Source organism: Ambystoma mexicanum, chromosome 3p (genome assembly GCF_040938575.1).
Source record: "Ambystoma mexicanum isolate Mex_15411 chromosome 3p, UKY_AmexF1_1, whole genome shotgun sequence".
In the NCBI taxonomy this organism is placed as follows: Eukaryota; Metazoa; Chordata; class Amphibia; order Caudata; family Ambystomatidae; genus Ambystoma; species Ambystoma mexicanum.
In genome coordinates this window covers 454,317,854-454,320,644 of record NC_090925.1, presented here as the reverse complement: position 1 = coordinate 454,320,644, position 2,791 = coordinate 454,317,854, and the positions used below count along the sequence as shown (strand labels likewise).

Here is a 2,791-nt window from a genome sequence, read left to right as displayed (position 1 = left end):
ATGACGTCATAATGTAAATAGTGGCCATCTTTAGTGAAAACCGTGTAGAACGGTTCGAGCTACAGCACCGGCCATCTTCTCAGGAAGGAGGTAAGAGAATCCTTTGCAAACAGCTCCCCAATTGCATACCATGAGCCTAGAGGCCTTCACAGAATACTCTCTACAGAATTATCCCACCCAATTGTTTTCTTATATCTTATATAGTATATATACGCGTCTTTACAGACACGAGTGGAGGAATCGCCCATTACTGCACTACCTCCGTACCTGAGGACTCTCTACATACCACAGCGACCCATTCCATGGATGTAGTAGCTTCTTACAGAAATACCGAAAGGTAATATTTTTTCTTAGATATTACATGACTAGATTTTCCTTCATGAATTAAGATCCCTTTTTTTAATTGAGCTTTCCCTATTGTCTTTTTATCACATCTACAGGTTGTATAACCATTATTGGGCTGATATTGCTATTGATAATAAATCCAGTTAGGATATTCCACATTGAACATCCAGGTGATTATTATTAAAAATTTCTCCCAAGAGTTAAATGACAGTTATCAGTGAGAATCTAAAATCTGATCATTGTATCATACATTATAGACGAAACAAAGATTAACGGCAATGAAGAGGGCTATCAATTCCTGAAGAAGGGGACACCCCGAAACGCGTCGAGAAAATATTCATCATTACTTTCTTTGGATATATCATGTGAAAAGCCTATTGTATAGAAAGTGTGATGAGTACCTTGTATGCCCTTGTATTATAATATTGAATGTAACCTCAAAATGAATACATTTATGTTATTATGTTTACAAAGACTGGATGATGAATGAATTGAAATTCATATCTGTAACAATTAATTTAAAATTCAATTAAAACCGATGGTCCCCATCATTCTGTTTTATTATAATAGTGTCATGAATTAGCTTCTCTCATTAATTTCTTCTTTTTTCTGAAAGAAACTGAATATTACCATTGTATAGAAATATTGACTGTTTCTACAGTATAAAGGGTGTGCAGGGGACGGGAGAGTTCCACAATCTTGTGGACAATCTGTTGGATTTACATCTCCGAAGGAGGCTCACAATCTGGAATAATACCCTGCTATGTTTTTGAAGTTGTGTAATGTTCTCATCATGGATGTATGTATTCAACAGTGTTAGAGACCTAATTCGCTTGTTGATTTTTACTGTATTCAGTGGTCAGATGAATTCCACAAAGGAACGGTCCCAAGTAGAAATCTTCATTTAGACCCATTGGGGTCATTGCATCCAATTTGTTTAAACAATATAGTTCTCTTTGTGCCAACCTTTTGACCACATCTCCTCCTCTTGGAGATGCATGGATTACTTCAAGTATCACACACTGTAATTGTGAGATGTTATATCCATTGTTTTTGTAGTGTCTAGAAACTGGCGATTTGATGTTCCCTGTTCTGATATTAGACTTATGTTCAGTCCATCGTTCTCTTGCTTTGCGTGCTGCCTTACCAACATAATACTTGCCACATGGGCATCTTAATGCATAGATTACATTCTTGCTCTCACAAGTAGCAAAATCTCTCAAAATTATTTTCTTTACATTGTTAAGATGTCTTACGTGGTCACCTTTTATCAAGTTTCAGCAGTGTTGACAGTTCAGACAAGCATACGTTCCCTTCTTTTGTTTCCTCAGGGTGGTCTGTGATGGTTTTTTCGTTCTCTCAGCCGTGATAAGGCAATCTCTGAAATTCTTGTCCCTTTTTTGTAAGCCAGCATTGGTGGTTCAGGAAGTAATCGATTAAGATTCAGGTCTGATCTTATAAGATCCCAATTTTTATTGATGACTCTTAACTTGGTAACCTTGTCTCGAGTATTTGAGGGTATGGATAAGCCTTGTTGTATCTTTCTTTGGTTGGTCTCTGAGTAAGTTCTCCCTGGTTATGGAACCTGTGCGTTGGATTGCTTTATCTACAACTCCTTCCGGGAATCCTCTTTTGTCGGATCTTTCTTTCATGATTTTCTGTTCTGTTTGGAATAATATGGGGTCTGATGTAACTATTTTCAAGCGTAGAAATTGACGAAATGGTAAATTGTCTTTAAGGTGAAGGGGATGAAAGCTTCCAAAATGTAGGATACTGTTTACATCAGTAGGTTTTCTGTAGTTGTTTGTTATGAATTCTGTATTTCTTCTTTCCACCTGTACATCCAAAAAATGTATGCTGGGTTTCCCAATCTCCAATGTAAATGTAATACCTTACTGGCAGTTGTTGAGGTATTCCAGAAATTCTTGTAATTCTTCAGTTTTTCCTTGCCAGATGCTAAAAATATCATTGATGAAACGTTTCCAAAATTTGATCTTACTTTTCCAGGGTTCAAAGTGGAACATAAATATGTTTGGGTAAGATAGTGCTACAGAGGAGCCCATGGAAGTGCCCGATATTTGGAGGTAAAATGTGTCAAACTCTGCCGTGATAGGTGGGTTGTCAGCTATATCAATGTCCACTTCCCCTTTCTCCTCTCCTGTTTCTTCTGATGCGACTTCTCGCCAGGTAAGCTTCTTCTGTGATTTCTTCTTTTTTGAGAAGAGAAATGGTCTTCCACGGTAAGAAGCCACCCTGATTCCCTGCTAGCCAGGGAAGCAGTGGACCCCCTTCCCGCAGATACCAATTGGAGAGGAAAAAAGAAGCCGCTTAAAAATACCTCTCTGTGTGTGTTGCTGCAGTAGACTGCCGAGTTGTTTTGAACTGTCCAGGACTTTGTGGATGAATATCCGGAGCACTACCAGAGCGGACGTCCTGAAGGGTGTTG

General features: G+C 38.4%; 1 long non-coding RNA gene across 1 annotated transcript; it reads left to right on the top strand.

Moving 5' to 3' along the window:
* Positions 1–438: 438 nt before the first annotated feature.
* LOC138579552 (uncharacterized) lies at positions 439–912 on the top strand. The gene is made up of 2 exons (XR_011304062.1): positions 439–515; positions 603–912. It is a non-coding gene; the product is annotated as an uncharacterized lncRNA (long non-coding RNA).
* The last annotated feature ends 1,879 nt before the right edge of the window (positions 913–2,791 follow it).